Source organism: Danio rerio, chromosome 3 (genome assembly GCF_052040795.2).
Source record: "Danio rerio strain M-AB ecotype USA chromosome 3, GRCz13ab, whole genome shotgun sequence".
NCBI lineage: Eukaryota > Metazoa > Chordata > Actinopteri > Cypriniformes > Danionidae > Danio > Danio rerio.
This window is the reverse complement of record NC_141023.1, coordinates 5,010,319-5,030,000: the sequence shown is the minus strand read 5'-3', so window position 1 is coordinate 5,030,000 and position 19,682 is coordinate 5,010,319. Positions and strand designations below refer to the sequence as shown.

Below are 19,682 nucleotides of genomic sequence, written 5' to 3'. Positions count from 1 at the left end.
TGGAGCACACTCAAAATTGCATGTGCGATTCTGAGTGTGCTCTGCATAGGTGAGTAGGCTACCACCTGTAGACGAGCTACTAAGCTACTAGAGCTACTAAGAATTGATCTACATTTACTTTAGTATATTTCCAGTAACTAAAGTGTCTGTTTCATACGGAGGTGTCTTCAACAGTTGCTTTATTAAGCTCACAGACAGAACACAAGTGCGCATACAGTGCTACTTGACCCTTCAGTGTTCCCGCGTGGGCCACTAATCTGTCGCATCCCAGACAGTCATCAAGTGTCTCGCTCGCAGGCGCAGCATATGTCCCAGAAAACTTATGCAAATCTTCCTTACAGTACAGAGATTACCCCTTTGTCACCTGGATGCCGTCCAGGTATCTGCCACACAAGCTGTTGGCGCCTTGGGCGGAAGAGGCTTCTGATAGTTTAGTCTGGGTTCGCCACTGGTTTTGTTTCGGTCAGCCCCCCGGAGGGTAATGATCTCAGAGTGGTTTCTTACAGCCTGACGTCACTCCTTTGCTTTCCCCCGCTCGGATAGAATGGTGTAGGACTTTTAACACAAATCACTTATATTAATTTAATAGTTTCAAAAAAATAAAGTGGGTTGAATATAAAACAATTAAGTTGTCCCAATAGATAATAGATAGTTGTCCCAATAGATGTGCGGTTAAATTCATTTGTTTAGTGAGAATTTTTAGTAAACTATGGAGGATGTTACTGTATTTTAAAATTGCATTGAGAACATTACTGTATACTTTACAGTGTTACCATGCCCTCCTACCCAATATACTTGAAATGTAATTAAATTTGGATAAACGTTTTGAGAATGAAGCAAATATTTCTCCCATTTTTTTATTCCATTGCATAAGACAACAGATGCATTAATGGAGTTTGAAACCTGCTGTCCAGAGCTTTGCTAATAAGCACTGCTCAAATGTGCTAGAATTTGGTTGGTCAACATAACATGGGAATAGGGTTGTAACGGTATGAATTTTTTACGGTATGATAATCGTCTAAAACAATACCACGGTTTGACGGTTTCGCGGTATACGGTATGTTTCAAATGTTACAAAATAATAGAACAGTGAAGCAAATTTGACTTTTTCCAAATAATATATTTTCAGTTACTATAAACAACACCACTTACAATGAACAAATAAAAAAATAAGAAAGTAATAAATAATGTGTCAAAGTCCAAATAAAGTCCAAATAAACATGGTGCAAATCCTCAGTAAAAAAATAGGTATAAATATTTACTATACTATAAATAGTTACATAACTAAACTAGATTCAATATGGAACATCCTTAGGTTTTATGTGCCGGCATGGATATGGCTGTCTGTGGATATGGATTTGGATATGGTTGTTTGCAATGCAGACAAACAGCTGCACCTTCAATTTGCGTCTTTTAAAAACAGCAAGAGCAGCAGTTCGTCTTTGCTGTTTCACTGTTTTGTCATGTTTCTGTGCTGCTGTGCATGCAAAAGTACTTAGTATGAGAATTATTTCATGCAAAACTTGTTTTTTTTTGCGTTTTATTTAGCCGCGCATCTCTCATTCCGTGTTGTTCAAAAAGCTCAGTGTTGGTCCACAAACAAAAGCGAAACCTATGCTTATTGGTTGTGATATAACGACTTTGAACCAATCTGGGCATGGGGGAGGGACAATGCATCAGTGTATCATGTCTGGTTTGTCCGGAGACACAGAGACGAGCGTTTCTTTGTCAAATCAGCGTTGTCAAATGTTGATGACGTAACCGCACTGATTCCGGAGCCTCTGAAAGTCCGTGAATGTTATGTGATACAGCACTGGAAAGCTGAGATTCTCTTCTTTATGCCAATCTTTGAATTGTATGAATCGGATCAGCGGATCAAAAGTTATTAAACATTTAAAAGCAATACTTATTTTTAGCCGCGTGCGGCTGTCTCTGTCTTTAAGGGTTAAAACCGTTGATATGCAATTGTTCATGGTATGATAATCGTGCACGTTCAAATCGTGGTAGACCGTCATACCGGTATATTGTTACAACCCTACATGGGAAGATCATGATGTCAATGTGGTTTCTTCCAGCCTGTCTTTGTTGCCTTCCTTTCCCCACTCGACTAGAATGACGTGATTTGCTTGTGTTCGTGTGTTGGACAGAGCAGTTTCCCATCCTCTTTTATTGCCTTTGTGCTTTTTCTTTTTCAGTATAATCTAAATGAGTTCAATTGAAAGAGTTTGACACAATTATGTCATTTAATAATATAACAAATAACTATTACAAAGCATTTTGGGTCTTTCGGATAAAGTGCATTCAGAGTTTCACTTTCAGCCTTAAATTTTCACTTGAGTGTATCTTTCCTTTTGTACCCACATCTAAATGGAAAGCTTTAATACAGTGCAAAACCTAATGTCTAGAGCTTGGGTTCAACCAAAGTGCACTGAATTTTTTTTTAAATATTTGGTCCAGAATAAGAATTTGCATTTTTGACCCAGAATACCCATATCTAATCAGCATTAATACAACATGAAACCTGATGTCCAGAACTTGGTTTTGCTAATAAGCATTGCACAGATGTGCTAGATTTTTGTTTAGTCAACAAAACATGGGGAGACCATTTGAACATGATCTCAAAGTGGTTTCTTCTAGCCTGTCGTCGCTCCCTTCCTTTTCCCACTAGACTAGAATGACGTGATTTGCTTGTGTTCGTGTGTTGGACAGAGCAGTTTCCCATCCTCTTTTATTGCCTTTGTGCTTTTCTTTTTCAGTATAATCTAATCGAGTTCAATTGAAAGTGTTTGACACAATTAAATCATTAAATAATATAACACATAACTAGCATTTTGGGTCTTTCGGTCAAAGTGCATCCAGAGTTTCGCTTTCAGACCAAAATTTTCATTTCAGTGTATCCTCCTTCTGTACCCACATCTAATTGGAAAGCTTTAATACAGTGCAAAACCTGATGTCTAGAGCTTGGTTTTGATCAAAGCGAACTGATAAATTTGGGGGTTTTGCCCCAGAATTTTTTTTTTGGCACAAAATAAGAAATTTCCTTTTTGGCCCAGATTACCCCTATATAATCATCACCATTATTAAAACACAAAATCTTATGTCAAGAGTTTGGTTTTGACCAAAGTGCACCGCAAAAAAAAAAAAATGGTTTTGGCCCAGAATAAGAATTTTCAGTTTTGGCCCAGAATATACATGCACAGAAAATAATTTTTAGTTTTGGCCCAGAATTTATTCTGGCAGAAAAAACAAATGTTTTGGCCCAGAATACCCATATATAATCAGCATTAATACAACACGAAACCTGATGTCTAGAGAGTGGTTTCAACCAAAGTGCACCAAAAAATTGTTTTGGTTTTGGCCCAGAATAGGAATTTTTCATTTGGCCCAGAATATTTATAATCAACATTAATGCGACGCGAAATCTGATGGCTAGACATGAAACCTGGTGTCTAGAGTGTGGTTTCAACCAAAGTGCACTAAAATATTTTTTTGGTTTTGGCCCAGAGTTTTTTTTTTTTTTTGGCCCAGAATAAGAATTTTTGGTTTGGCCCAGAATATATATAATCAGCATTAATACGACACAAAATTTGATGTTTAGAGCTTCGTTTTGACCGAGGTGCACTAAAAGTAGTTTTTGGTTTTGGCCCAGAATTTTTTTTTGGCCCAGAATAAGAATTTTCAGTATAATCAGCATTAATCCAACACGATCCCTGATGTCTAGAGGTTGGTTTCAACCAAAGTGCACCAAAAATAACTATCAGTTTTGGCCCACAATGAGAATTTTCCGTTTTGGCCCAAAATACATTTAATCAGCATTAATACAACATGAAACCTGATGTCTAGAGCTTGCTTTTGCTATCAAGCATTGCTCAGATGTGCTAGATTTTGGTTAGTCAACAAAACATGGAATGAACATGATCTCAAGAGTGGTTCCTTCCAGCGTGTCATCGCTCCCTTCCGTCCCCCACTCCACTAGAATGGCGTGGTCTGTTTGCGTTTTGGCGTCCTGACCTCTTTGGCCAAGGGTGTTTTGGGAATTCGCTGGTCGTGGGGGCAGTAAAGTGTCTTTTGTGCGCTCGGACAGCAGCGCTCCTGTCATGCGTTTCTCCTCTTTTCACTCCTCCACGAGCGCCGCCATCCCAACAATCCCGTCTTTGGTGACTTGTTTCATTGCAATGCGCCCCGGGCTTCATGCCGTCGTGTGCGTGTTTATAATAGTCCGTTCAGACAGTCATGTGATAGAGAAGCGGACCAGTATCTCCGCTCTTGAGTGCCATTATGTAATTTTTGTTTGTGTTATGGACACCATCGGGCAAAGGGCTATTCATGGACTCATGAAAGCGTTTCTGTGACGCAGGACTCGGTCACACCTCAGTCTTTTGCTTACACTGCTGTGGAGAATGCTGCAATTATGCGATGAATAAACAGAGTGTAAACTGCGTACATTTATCAGCATCTTTAAATGCTGATAACATTGAGAAGAAACCTTTACAGTTACTGGCTTCATTCATAATTCGAATGGAGCAAATGGAAGGATTCTGATTGGCTGATGGACATATTAAGGTGTTCCGTTATTGTCAGATGAACACAGATAAAGTAGTTCCGGCAGGTTTTACAGCTCCATATCACTACGCTATCTATGATTTGAGTTATTTTTTTCACAGCCACAACAGTCATAAATCACATCAAACACACAACAGAAGGCTTTGTGTGAGAATCTAGTGCTGCACACTGGAGCAGTTAGAGGACTAAAACCTGACAAATGTCTCCAATATAACATCTGAACAGTGGAGCAGCTGTGGGAAAATTAGTTACCCTAAATTAGTTCTGTTAACCTACTGGATTTGTGTTGGGAGAACATGAATGAATTGTGCATTTCTTGTAGTGCAGTGGTTCTCAAAGTGGGGGTCGGGACCCCCCGAGGGGTCGCGGGGCAATGAAGGGGGGTCGCCTGGTGATTTCCAAAAATCTATTTATTTTTATTAAACCATAAGAATTAACTTATTTTATCTATAACTATATTGAAAATAAAAATAGTAGTTTATAGTTACTATATACTATATAGTTACTATAGTAGCTTATAGTTACTAGTTCTATTGGATTGCGACCCCTGGGGTAATTACATTATATTAAAGGCAGCAATAGCGTCAAATGCATTTTGATTTTATAACATCAGGTTATACTTTCTGGCACATTTTAAGCACTGACACAAATTTAATTGGTGTGTCTGCATCATTGCATGCAAGGTTTCTACATTTATAACCACCTCAGAGGATATTGGGGGTCGCGAGTCACTGGCATTGTTATTTTGGGGGTCGCGGGCTGAAAAGTTTGGGAACCCCTGTTGTAGTGTATAAGAAAATTCTTAGGAATATAATGCACACAATATATATTATTTAACCTATTTCAACACCATGTTGTCATTAATTCACTATATATTTTTTAGAAATCATAACCTGTTTATGAAATGTATGAAAAGCAATGCTTATTAAAAGGATAATACCTAATTAGCATATTTTTTCAACTTTTCAGTACACTTATGGTTGATTTAGACTCGACTTGACTAATTTATGTAGACTGGCTCACATTTAAAAGAGAGCAACAAACATCTTAACATTGTCACAGTGAGCGACACTATCGGTTTACAATTATTATTTCATTTATTTCATTTTATTTAACCTTTAATTAACCAGAAAGACTCTCTGAGATTAAAATATATATATATATATATATATATATATATATATATATATATATATATATATATATATATATATATATATATATATATTTATTGACATTGCAGATCTCTCGCACACCCCCATACTGAATGTAACCCCAAACCATAATCGTTCCTTCACCAAACTTGACTGATTTTTCAGAGAATCTCGGGTCCATGCGGGTTCCAGTAGGTCTTCTTCAGTATTTGTGATGATGCAGTTCAACAGATGATTCATCAGGAAAATCCACCTTCTGCCACTTTTCCAAATGATCAACTAGAAATCAAGTTATTATTTGTCGCTCTTACAACTGGGATCCACAACAAGACTTTTGTCTGGTAGTGTATATGTCAAATTTAATTAAATTACAGGCCCATAGCCAAAGGGGGTTCGGGTAGTCCGAAAGACCCACCCTTCTTCTGACGAAGTCCAGAATTTGGCCCCTATATGAGCTCGTTTGTTCCATTTTTGACAGTATGGCATCATAAATTGTGAAAATAACCAATGAAAGAAGGCGTTTATTATTTAAATAGACAAATTCTGACTGAGGAAATGAGCTGGCCAGTTTTTTTTTTTTTTTTTATGAGGGATTATAAGGCGAGGCAGTGGCGCAATAGGTAGTGCTGTCGCCTCACAGCAAGAAGGTCACTGGTTTGATTCTCGGCTCAGTTGGCATTTCTGTTTGGAGTTTGCATGTTCTCCCTGCGTTCGCGTGGGTTTCCTCCGGGTACTCCGGTTTCCCCCACAGTCTAAAGACATGCAGTACAGGTGAATTCAGTAGGCTAAATTGTCCGTAGTGTATGAGTGTGTGTGTGTGTGAATGTGTGTGTGGATGTTTCCCAGAGATAGGTAGAGGCTGGAAGGGCATCCGCTGCATAAAAACGTGCTGGATAAGTTGGCGGTTCATTCCATTGTGGCGACCCCGGATTAATAAAGGCACTAAGCCGACAAGAAAATGAATGAATGAATGAATGAATGATGGATTATAATAGTTAGCATTTAAAAATTACGTATTTTTTCATATTTCTGATGCTGTGTTCACACCAGACGCGGAAGGAGCGTCAAGCACGAGTGACTTACGTGTTAAGTCAATGCAAACACACAAAGAGACATCATGCGGCGCAGTACGTGCGAATGGCGTGGTGCTAATGATGCGAATTGCGAGAATGGGCGAATTGAGCGTTTTGCGCGTTTGACGTGCTTAACGCACGTTTCAAACGTGGGTTTAAAAATCAGAACTTACTGGAGTCACAGAAGAGACAGATGCCCTGCCCATCACGTAAATCCGCGTCTGATCTGAAGTGAATTTAACGCGCGAATGAATCGGATTTGATGCGCGAATGAAGCGGGGTTTAACGCATGAATGAAGCGAGTAAACTCAAACGTTCACGTGGCTATTTATGGTAAATATAGCTATTTGTTTGCGCGTTCCACGTCTGGACGTAGACACCAGACGCAGTAGGCGTGTCAAGCGCGAGTGCTTTACATGTTAAGTCAATGCAAACGCGCGAATAGACATCCTGTGGCGTAAAACATGCGAATGGCGCAACGCGAATGACGTGAATGGCGTGGCGCAAATTGAGCGTTTTTCGTGTTTGACGCGCTTAATGCGCGTTCCGCACGAATCGTTCGAGTTCAAAAATCTGAACTTAAGCGGACATTCACGCCGTGTTAACCAATCAGGAGCTTGCTCTTGTGGGGGCGTGATTGTGACGTAGCACTTGTTGTTGGTGTACTGGGTGAAATCCTCCAGCCGACACTTTCATCAAACTGGGCTCAGCTAGGTAAGAAGCACAGCTGAAAGCCTCCATCATCCAGGTTCAGTTTCTGAAGGAGTTTATGAGCCCAAAGAGCTGAGTGCACCTCTGAAAGGATCTAGTGGACTCAGACACCGCCCTAAACGAATCGACGCTGTTTTTTAGCCTTCATAAAGCACATAAACACTTATTTTATTTTTGATTTATCCACACATTAAATATGAAACTGTAACAGCTTGTAAATAAACATACATTTTTTAAAACAAAAAATAGTATGATAAGCACTTTGACAAAAATGTAGGAAGTATTTTTGCTGCATCACAAAGTGAAGTAATGAAAACCATCTGACAAGCTGATCCAGCAGAGATTAGTGCTTAAAATGTCACTCAAATGCAATATTTAAACCTCGAATTACTGCAAAAACCTCCACTTTTTGAGAAAAAAGAGCCACCTCTTTATATAGGCTGGCTGCAGGCCTGAATTAGGGATCATTTTATTAATGAAGAGTTATGATTTTCTTACAAATGAACTTAAATATAAGTAACTGCACAATCATGGGTGTATCTCATCCAGCAAACGCCGCTTTCTCCCACCCCGCTGCCCCGTCTGTGGTGGTCTTTGAATAGAGCCAGTGTTCCCTTGTTTTACTCTGAGAAATGGGGGTGGATGGAGACTTCTGTAGCCTACAGAGGGCACGAACACAAGGGGGGTTTACAGGGTGCATAAAGATGCTGCATTCAAGGAAAGGGGGCTAAACTTAAAGAAAACAGTTCACCCAAAACTAAAGACTCGTCTATCAACGTCAGAAATCTGTTTCATTGTTTTATAAACAGAAGAGTAGATATTTGGAAAAATGTTTGAAGAACTGCAACTATTGACTTCCATAGGATTTTTTTCCTCCAATGGGTGTCGTCATTCTTCAAAATATCTTATTTTGTGTTCAACTGTAGAAAGAAACAAAATGTTTTGGAAAATCTTGAGGCACAAAAGACATCAGGTCAATTTTCATGTTCTGGGTGAACGCAAAAGTAGATATTTTGAAAAATGTTGGAGACCTGTAACCACTGACTTCCAAAGTGTTTGTTTTTCCTACAGTGGGTGTCAACATTCTTCAAAATATCTTCTTTTGTGTTCAACAGAAGAAAGAAACACAAAATGTTTTGAAACACTTGAGGAAGAGTAAATAAGGAAACTTTCATGTTTTGGGTGAACATAAAAGTAGATAGATATTTTAAAAAATGTTTGATTCCAGTAACCATTGACTTTCATAGTATTGTTTTTTCCTCCAATGGATGTCAACATTCTTCAAAATATCTTAATTTTGTGTTCAAGGGAGGAAAGAAACACATAAAGGTTTGGAAACACTTGAGGGAGAGTGGACAGTAAGTCAGTTTTAATGTTTTGGGTGAACACGGAAGTAGATATTTTGAAAAATGTTTGAGAGCTGTAACCACTGACTTCCAAAGTGTTTTTTTTTTCTACAGTGGGTGTCAACATTCTTCAAAATATCTTCTTTTGTGTTCAACAGAGGAAAGAAACAAAATGTTTTGAAACCCTTGAGGAAGAGTAAATAAGTCAATTTTCATGTTCTGGGTGAACACAAAAGTAGATCATTTGAGAAATGTTTGAGACCTGTAACCATTGACTTTCATAGTATTGTTTTTTCCTCCAGTGGATGTCAACATTCTTCAAAATATCTTAATTTTGTGTTCAACGGAGGAAAGAAACACATAAAGGTTTGGAAACACTTGAGGGAGAGTAGACTGTAAGTCAGTTTTAATGTTTTCGGTGAACACAAAAGTAGATATTTTGAAAAATGTTAGAGACCTGTAACCATTGGCTTCCATAGTATTTGTTTTGTTTTGCTAAGGGTGTCGATGGTTTCCAACATTCTTCAAAATATCTTCTTTTGTGCTCAACAGAAGAAAGAAACACAAAATGTTTTGAAACACTTGAGGAAGAGTAAATAAGTCAATTTTCACGTTTTGGGTGAATACAAAAGTAGATATTTTGAAAAATGTTGGAGACCTGTAACCACTGACTTCCAAAGTGTTTGTTTTTCCTACAGTGGGTGTCAACATTCTTCAAAATATCTTAATTTTGTGTTCAACGGAGGAAAGAAACACATAAAGGTTTGGAAACACTTGAGGGAGAGTAGACTGTAAGTCAGTTTTAATGTTTTTAGGTGAACACAAAAGTAGATATTTTGAAAAATGTTAGAGACCTGTAACCACTGACTTCCATAATATTTGTTTTGTTTTGCTATGGGTGTCGATGGTTTCCAACATTCTTCAAAATATCTTCTTTTGTGCTCAACAGAAGAAAGAAACACAAAATGTTTTGAAACACTTGAGGAAGAGTAAATAAGTCAATTTTCATGTTTTGGGTTAACACAGAAGTAGATATTTTGAAAAATGTTGGAGACCTGTAACCACTGACTTCCAAAGTGTTTGTTTTTCCTGCAGTGGGTGTCAACATTCTTCAAAATATCTTAATTTTGTGTTCAACGGAGGAAAGAAACACATAAAGGTTTGGAAACACTTGAGGGAGAGTAGACAGTAAGTCAGTGTTAATGTTTTTGGGTGAACACAGAAGTAGATATTTTTAAAAAATGTTGGAAACCTGTAACCATTGACCTCCATAGTGTGAGTTTTTCCTACAGTAGGTGTCAACATTCTTCAAAATATCTTCCATATATCTTTTATGTTCAACAGAGGGAAGAAACAAAGGTTTTGAAACACTTGAGGAAGAGTAAATATTAAGGCAATGTTCTTGTTTTGGTTAAACTGTCCCTTTAAGACTTTAGTATTTAAAATGCATATCACGTTTCTATCCATGTGGATTAGTTTTAAGATAGCTATTAAACGTAATGTGATTACATAATACTGTTTTGGTGACTGCTGCTTAAAAACACCTCTCAAATGGAGAATGAAGGCATGGTGTGAGTTTCTCACAGACTTCAACAGTGTCAAAATCTTGATGGTTTTGTAGGTCTCGTCTATCAAAGCTGAGCTTTAATTTGTATTCTCTATTGGATTCGGGTCAGGTGATTGGCTGGGCCATTCTACAGCTTGATTTTCTTTCTCTGAAAGCATTTGAGAGTTTCCTTGGCTGTGTTTTGGATCATTGTCTTGTTTTCATCTTCATCCTCCTGCTAATGTAGATGTTGATGAAGCAGCTGATACTCATTTACACTGAGGAAGAGCAGAGGCTTGCTGAAAAACTACTGCGAGATTTCAGCTGCTGTCTACTACACCTCCCTTTCTTCATGTTCAGTACTTTTTCACTGCATCATTTCATTTCATTACACAGAATTACTTTTGTTTTCTTTGCATATACAATTTTCTTTAGTTGTTACCAACATCCGGGGAACGTTTCAAGTCAGCAGCACCTTTAGAAATATGTTTCTGAGAAAAATGGTGACGTGATCAATACTTATTTTCCCTGCTGTAAATATACACTTATCTGTCAAACAGGTAATCATGAGTAATCACATCTAAGATACAAGTTTCTATTATATACTGTTTATATTTATGTATATATGTAACATGCAAATTGTACAAATTGGCAGATAATTTGGCTTGTTTTAAGGGAAAACAGTATTTAGTGCATGTTAAGATATTTGATTCTGATTTTTTATGGATTTATTTTGGGAGTATGGAGTATATTAGGAGTACATTATCTCGGGAGGTGGATTTAATCCATAATCTATGCCTTATCTCTTTGATTTATTGGCCTGAAAGACATGATGTGTGAAAATCTGAGCTATGACAAATGACAAATTAGCCCGTCCTCTGAACAAAGCCAACTTTAGATATACACAAATGTCACTTTAAAGGGAAAAATTACCCAAATATAAATAGTATATTGTTTTATAGCTGCAAAAATGTCACAATAACAAGTGTAATAACTCAAAAATAATTAATATATTGCTTTAAATATGCAAAAATGTCACTTTAAATAGACAAATTACCCAAATATAAGTAGTACATTGCTTTATAGCTGCAAAAAATGTCACTTTAACAAGTGTAATAACCCAAAAATAAGTAATAAATTTCTTTATGGCTGCAAAAACATAACTTTAACAGGTGTACTAACCCCAAACTAATGAGTATATTGCTTTAGATATGCAAAAATGTATTTTTAACAGGTATAATATCCCAAAAATAACAAATATATTGCTTTATAGCTGCAAAAATCTCACTTCGACAAGTGTAATAGCCCCAAAATAATGAATATATTGCTTTATAGCTGCAAAAATGTCACTTCGACAAGTGTAATAGCCCCAAAATAATGAATATATTGCTTTATAGCTGCAAAAATGTCACTTCGACAAGTGTAATAGCCCCAAAATAATGAATATATTGCTTTATAGCTGCAAAAATGTTGCATTAACAAGTGTAATATCCCGAAAATAATTAATATATTGCTTTAAATATATGCAAAAATGTAACTTTAAAAAGACATATTACCCAAATATAAGTAGTACATTGCTTTATAGCTGCAAAAATGTCACTTTAACAAGTGTAATAATCCACAAATAAGTAATATATTGCTTTATGGCTGCAAAAACATAACTTTAACAGGTGTACTAACCCCAAACTAATGAGTATATTGCTTTAGATATGCAAAAATGTATTTTTAACAGGTATAATAACCCAAAAATAACTAATATATTGCTTTATAGCTGCAAAAATGTCACTTCGACAAGTGTAATAGCCCCAAAATAATGAATATATTGCTTTATGGCTGTAAAAACATCACTTTAACAGGTGTACTAACCCCAAAATAATGAGTATATTGCTTTAGATATGCAAAAATGTATTTTTAACAGGTATAATTTCCCAAAAATAACGAATATATTGCTTTATAGCTGCAAAAAAGGCACTTTAACAAGTATAATAATGCAAATATAATTAATATATTGATTTATAGCTGCAATAATGTCATTTTAACAGATATAACATCCCAAATATAATTAGTTTATTGCTTTATAGCTGCAAAAACATAATTTTAACATATAATTACCCCAAAATAATTAATATATTCTCCTTTATAGCTGCAAAAAGTCACTTTAACAGGTATAATAACCCAAAAATAATTAATATATTACTGTATAGCTGCAAGAATGTCAATTTATCAGGTATACATATACACATATAATAACCTAAGAATAATTCCTATAATGCTTTGTAGCTGCAAAAATGGTTTGAAATGACTTGATATGTGAATTTCTGAACTGACAAAAGACAAATTAGCCCGTCCTCTGAGCGAACGCCAGAAATCAGAGTCCCGACCGCCAAAAACATCCTTCCCATGTCATGCAGACTCACAAATATGTGGCACGATCTCTTTCCATTGACTGCTCTTTAGAAACCCAAACCCTACAGCGAGCCTTTCAGATTCTGTCTTGTTTGTTTTCGTGTTCTGCAGTTATTAGCACATGTGGGTTTTGGCCTGAGCTAGCGGCTGAGGCTAAGATGGCATTAGCCTGTTAGCCCCTGCTGTGCCGCAGCGGTTAGCCGATTGTGGGAATCCAGCATTCGCACGCTGGGGACGTTTTAAGGCACAATGCAGCACTTAGAGATGCGTTTATGCATGCGTGCACACACAGCGCTCGCCCTCGGATAAAGAGGCCAGAGTGCATTTCACCATTACAATACACTGATGACCCGATTAGCATAAGGGCGATCGGCGGTTCTGCGGCGGGACAATCACAATACTCTGCAGACCAAAGGCTTCTGACGGGATCAGTGTGGTCGTGTGATTAAATGCTGAAGATTTTATCAAGGTTTATGGGATTATCATAGTAACTGACCTAAACTGCAAAAAAATATGTCACTTTAACATTTACATTTACATTTAGTCATTTTGCAGACATGTATAATAAGTCAAAAATAGTCAATATAGCTGCAAACATGTCACTTTAGCAGATATAATAATCCAAATATAATTAGTATATTGCTTTATAGCTGCAAACATGTCACTTTAACAAGTGTAATAATCCAAATATAATTAATATATTACTTTGTAGCTGCAATAAAGTCACTTTAACAGATGTTATAACCCCAAAATAATTTGTATATTACTTTATAGCTGCCAAAACATCACTTTATCAGGTATAATAACCCAAATATTATCAGTATATTGCTTTTTACCTGCAAAAACGTCTCTTTAACAGATATAATAACCCCAAAATGATGAATATATTCCTTTATAGCTGCAAAATGTCACTTTAACAGGTATAATAACACAAATATTATCAGTTTATTCTTTTATAGCTGTAAAAATGTCACTTTAACAAGTGTAATAACCCAAAAATAAGTAATATATTGCATTAAATCTGCAAAATGTCACTTTAACAGGTATAATAACCTAAAAATAATTAGTTTATTACTTTATAGCTGCAAAAACATCACTTTAACAGGTATAATAACCCAAATATTATCAGATTATTGCTTTACAGCTGCAAAAACGTCTCTTTAACAGATATAATAACCCCAAAATGATGAATATATTCCTTTATAGCTGCAAAATGTCACTTTAACAGGTATAATAACACAAATATTATCAGTTTATTCCTTTATAGCTGCAAAAATGTCACTTTAACAAGTGTAATAACCCCAAAATAAGTAATATATTGCATTAAATCTGCAAAAATGTCACTTTAACAGATATAATAACCCCAAAATAATGAATATATTTCTTTATAGCTGAAAAATGTCCCTTTAACAGGTATAATAACACAATTATTATTAGTTTATTGCTTTATAGCTCCAATAAAGTCACTTTAACAGGTATAATAACCAAAAAATAATTAAAATATTGCTTTACAGCTGCAAAAATGTCCCTTTAACAAGTGTAATAACCCCAAAATAATGAATATATTGCTTTATATCTGCAAACATTTCACTTTAACAGAAATAATAACCCCAGTATAATTATTATATTTCTTTATAGCTGCAAAATGTCACAAACAGGTATAATAGCCTAAATATAAGAAGTTTATTACGTTATAGCTGCAAAAACATCACTTTAACAGGTATAATAACCCAAATATAAGTAGTATATTGCTTTGTAGCTGCAAAAAGTCACTTTAACAAGTATAATAACCAAAAAAATAGTTAATATATTGGTTTACAGCTGCAAAAATGTCACTTTAACGGGTATAATAACCCAGAAATAATTAATATATTGCTCTATAGCTGCAAAAGTCACTTTACCAGGTATAATAACCCAAATATAATTAGTTTTTTGCTTTATAGCTGCAAAAAAGTCACTTTACAGGTATTAAAACCCCAAAACAGCAAATATATTGCTTTATAGAAAAAATGCATCATTTACATTATATTAGCGCATAAAAGTCTCATGGTTCCCCTTAAAAACACTCTAAAGGATTAAATAATACATAATAATCACATTAAAGTGTCTATGAAATTAATATTGAGCATGTACATTATCAGGATATATTGAGTTATTGAATTTTGGCATTTGTCTACTGCAAAAATGTCACTCTAACATATATAATAACCCAAAAGCAATTAATATATAGCTACAAAAATGTCACTTTAACAGGTATAATAAGCTAAATATAATTAGTTTATTAATTTATAGCTGCAAAAACATCACTTTAGCAGGTACAAAACCGCCGAAATAACTAATATATTCCTTTATAGCTGCAAAAAAGTTACTTTAACATGTTTAATAACCCTAAAATAATGAATATGTTGGTTTATAGCTGCAAAAAATGTCACTTTAACCGCTATAATAACTCCAAAATAATTAGTATATTGCTTTAGATATGCAAAAATGTAATTTTAACAGGTATAAAAACCTAAAATAAAAAATATATTGCATTATGTGTGCAAAAATGTCACTTTAACAGATGTAATAACCCGAAAATAAGTAATATATTGCTTTATAGATGCAAAAATGTCACTTTAACAGATGTAATAAGCCCAAAACTATTAATATATGCCTTTATAGCTGCAAAAACATCACTTCAACAGGTATAATAAGCCCAAAACAATTAGTATATCGCTTTAGATATGCAAAAATGTAATTTTAACAGGTATAATAACCCAAATATAGTTAGTTTATTGCTGTATAGCTGCGAAAATGTCACGTTAACAGGTATAATATCCCAAAAACAACAAATATATTGCATTATAGCTGCAAAAAGTAACCATTTACATTATATTAAGGCATAAAAGTCCTACAGTTCCCCTTAAAACCACTCTAAATGTTTAAACACTAAATAATTAAGTTAACATTGAGAATATCTGCATTTGTCCACTGGAGACCTGCCAAAGGTGCGCCTTGTGGAGTTTGTTTATACAGTATGTGGGTCTTTTGGGGATGAGCGTTTGGCACCCGGCTGCTGTTAAAGCGGAGTCATCCCTTCAGGAGCATTAGGATCCTGCGCCGGGATTGGTCACAGTAATTGGATGAAGAATTAAACATGGGACGTGTGCTGGTTCGTCCCTGAGAGTGACGGAGGGCTGGTTAAGAGGGTTTGTGGGTAAGACGGTTTGTTTGTACGACGGGTCTTAGGTTTGTAAGGTCACAAAGCGTCCACAGACGACCTGTTTTTTTTCTAGTGCTCCTTAAAGGGACAGTTCACCCAAACAATTACAATCTCCTCATCATTTACTCGACTGGTTGTAACCTGGAGGTGGTTGAGCTTCTGTTGAACACAAAGCAAGATGTCGATGGGGAAAAGCAGTCATTGACATCTGTGGTAGGAACACAATTACTATGGAAGTCAATGGCGTCTTCTTTTGTGTTCAGCTGAAGAAAGAAACTCAAACAGGTTTTCAACAAGTTTAAAGTTCCCATAGATTTTTGTATTATTGTGATTAATTGGATTAACAACATCACTAGTTTAAGTTCTATTTACATTTAGTCATTTAGCAGGCGCTGTTGTCTAAAGCAACTTACAATTGAGGAGGCATTCAATGATTCAACACAGCACAAGCAGTGCTAAAGGAAATGCTAGTGCTCAGAGAAGTGCTAGAGGTAGGAGGGGGGAGTTGTTTCTTATTATAGAGAGTATAGTGTTTTTACAGGTGGTTTGTCTACCCCACTCACCTATGTGAGGCACTGTTCATAAATGAGATATGGAGTGATTGCAAGGAAGGCTGGTGCAAGTGTGGGTGTAAGTGTCAGAGAGATGAAAGAGTGTTTTTTACAGGTGGTTTGTCAAGCCCACTCACCTGTGTGGTGTGGTGTGGTGGGGGAGAAGAGCGGGTCCCGGTTTTGTTCAGATGATCATGGAAGAGATGGGTTTTTAGTTGTTGCTTGAAAGATACTAGTGAATCAACAGCATTGCACAAAAATATATGCGCACAAAAAAACTGACGACAATTAACAAAACTTGCCATTCAGCACAGGCTTCGAGTCTTGATATATATTATCATATTATCCATCACACGATGATATGGCTGCGATGACTGCAAAAATCAGGGGTAAGACATGCAAAAAAAGGAATATAATGCATTATATCTGCCGAAATGTCACTTTAACAAGTGTAAAAACGCCAAAATAAGTAATATATTGCTTTATATCTGCAACAAATGTCACTTTAACAACCTCCAAATAGTTAATATATTGCTTTATATCTGCAAAAAAGTCACTTTAACAAGTATAATAACCCCCAAATAAATAATATATTGCTTTATATCTGCAATAGTCACTGTAACAAGTGTAATAACCCCAAAATAATTAATATATTGCATTAAAGCTGCAAAAAGTCACTTTAACATGTTTAATAACCCCAAAATAATTAATATATTGCATTAAAGCTGCAAAAAAATCATTTTAACAAGTATAATAAACCCCAAATAATTAATATATTGCTTTATAGCTGCAAAAAAGTCACTTTAACACGTAAAATAACCCCCAAATAAATAATATATTGCTTTATATCTGCAAAAAAAGTCACCTTAACAAGTGCAATAACCCCAAAATAAGTAATATATTGCTTTATAGCTGCAACAAATGTCACTTTAACAACCTCTAAATAGTAATATGTTGCTTTATATCTGCAAAGATGTCATTTTAAAGGGCAAGATTACCCAAAAATAAGTTTTGTAATGCTTTATAGCTGCATAAATGTCACTTTAACCAGTGTAATAACCCCAAAATAATTAATATATTGCATTATATCTGCAAAAATGTCACTTTAACAAGTATAATAACCCCCAAATAATTAATATATTGCTTTATATCTTTAAAAATGTCACTTTAACAAGTGTAATAACCCAAATAATAAGTAATATATTGCTTTATATCTTTAAAAATGTCACTTTAACAAGTGTAATAACCCAAATAATAAGTAATATATTGCTTTATATTTGCAAAAAAGTCACTTTAACAAGTATAATAACCCCCAAATAATTAATATATTGCATTAAAGCTGCAAAAAAAGTCACTTTAACATGTTTAATAACCCTAAAATAATTTATATATTGCATTAAAGCTGCAAAAAAGTCACTTTAACAAGTATAATAAACCCCAAATAATTAATATATTGCTTTATAACTGCAAAAAAGTCACTTTAAAGGTCAAGATTACCCAAAAAATAAGTAGTAAATTGCTTTATAGCTGCAAGAATGTCACTTTAACAAGTTTAATAACCCCCAAATAAGTAATATTTTGCTTTATATCTGCAAAAATGTCACTTTAACGGGTATAATACCCCCAAATATAAGTAGTATATTGCATCATAGCTGCAAAAATGTCACTTTAACAAGTGTAATTACCCAAAATAAGTAATATATTGCATTATATCTGCAAAAATTTCACTTTAAAAGATATAATAACCCCAAAATAATGAATATATTGCTTTATAGCTGCAAAAAGTCACTTTAACATGTATAATAGTGCAAAACAAATTATATATTGCTTTATAGTAGCAAAAAATGCATCATTTAAATTATATTAAGGCATAAAAACTCTTATGGTTCCCCTTAAAAACCACTCTAAAAGTTTAAATAATAAATAATTGAACACTGTATGTTAAATTGCCCCTGACATTAATATTGTGCCTCCGCAATGAGCCTGGGTTGATTATATAATGGCATAATAATGCAAATAAATGCTTTAAATTGCGTATCATTCTTAAGGTTATTGATGTTAGCCAGGTAAATGTCCTATTATATATACTATTAAATGTCATTTTAGAGTCGGGGTTCAATCTTCAACTGGCTGGCAGGAACCGCCAGTGGCGGGTCACATGACCTGCCACTGGCTGGTGGCAGCCGCCAGTGTCCAACTGTCAGGTAGCATGACCTGCCAGTGGCAGCCACATTTTACCCGGCAGTTGATAACTGGCAGCCAGAGCCTGGTTGGAAGACATTAACAACTGGCTGGTGGGTCAGGTGTCCTATTAGTGGCTGCTTGGTGGAAATTAACTACTGGCTGGTGGGTCAGGTGTCCTATTAGTGGCTGCTTGGTGGAAATTAACTACTGGCTGGTGGGTCAGGTGTCCTACCAGTGGCTGCTTGGTGGAAATTAACTACTGGCTGGTGGGTCAGGTGTCCTACCAGTGGCTGCTTGGTGGAGATTAACAACTGGCTGGTGGGTCAGGCGTCCTACCAGGGGGCTGCTTGGTGGCAGTTGACAACTGGTAGGTCATATGACCTTTCATTCCATCAAATGTGTTAACAATAAACAATATGAACATTTTTACAGATTTATTCTTAATGATGGGAAATTTCTGAATGTTTATTACAAATAAAGTGTGCTCAAATCTACAAAATATGGAGGTCTGAGTTTGCTTCCCTTACTTTCAATTTCTCTGAAAGTAATATAATGGAGCTTTTCATTTAGGCATTGGGCACATTAAACTAGTTAATCAGACACAGCACTGAAATAGCTGTCAATACAACTGGCTGGTACTAACGTCTACCCAAGCAGCTCAGTTTCACAGTGCTTAAGCCCTCTGAGTGTGGCGTCTAATTAGCACTCTCTTTCTGGGGAATCAAATTATTAATTTATGAAATGTATAGTCTTCATGGTATTCTGGTTTACATACCTTATATTTGCAGCAAAAATATTCCAAACAAGGTTTTCAAATGACCCTTTAACAGACTGGTGGGATATTGACGCTAATCAACTTGTAGTCACCAGCCAGTTAGCTCAGAGTTTTACGCGTTTACTTTCTCTTTCTCTGCAGCTGTTTACATTGATTTACCATCATGAA

General features: G+C 35.6%; 1 protein-coding gene and 1 long non-coding RNA gene across 5 annotated transcripts in view; one reads left to right on the top strand and one right to left on the bottom strand.

Moving 5' to 3' along the window:
* Positions 1-19,682, top strand: part of prr36b (proline rich 36b) — an 89,533-nt gene that overhangs the window by 25,318 nt on the left and 44,533 nt on the right. For 2 of the 4 annotated variants that reach the window (XM_087243481.1, XM_087243483.1), the window contains exon 2: positions 10,641-10,747. The exons of the other annotated variants lie outside the window; for them this stretch is intronic. The gene's annotated coding sequence lies outside the window, so the exon portion shown is untranslated. The remainder of the gene's footprint in view (positions 1-10,640; positions 10,748-19,682) is intronic. 4 annotated transcript variants of the gene reach the window in all.
* LOC148679712 (uncharacterized) lies at positions 13,522-17,898 on the bottom strand. The gene is made up of 3 exons (XR_015941957.1): positions 17,785-17,898; positions 17,119-17,720; positions 13,522-17,068 (listed from the first exon to the last, which is right to left on the bottom strand). It is a non-coding gene; the product is annotated as an uncharacterized LOC148679712 (long non-coding RNA).